This window comes from Austrofundulus limnaeus, unplaced genomic scaffold, assembly GCF_001266775.1.
Source record: "Austrofundulus limnaeus strain Quisiro unplaced genomic scaffold, Austrofundulus_limnaeus-1.0 Scaffold161, whole genome shotgun sequence".
Taxonomy (NCBI): Eukaryota; Metazoa; Chordata; class Actinopteri; order Cyprinodontiformes; family Rivulidae; genus Austrofundulus; species Austrofundulus limnaeus.
In genome coordinates, this window is record NW_013952563.1 from 295,876 (window position 1) to 296,118 (window position 243).

The following is a 243-nucleotide window of genomic DNA, read 5'->3' on the forward strand; positions in this document are numbered from 1 at the left end:
ATAAATAAATAAATAAATAAATAAATAAATAAATAAATAAATAAATGAGTGGCTCCAACAGATCTCAGGAACGACCTCAGAGATCTGTGTCCATCAGAGTGCGGTGTTAAGAGACTGCACTGAGCTCTAAAGTGAAGTGGAACCACCCATGTGTAACAACAGGGCTAGCTGCTCCTCTGTGAGCTAGTTGCTGCTGCACGCATCCCAAACAGTGCGTGAGAAAGAACGGAGCGAACGCGCACG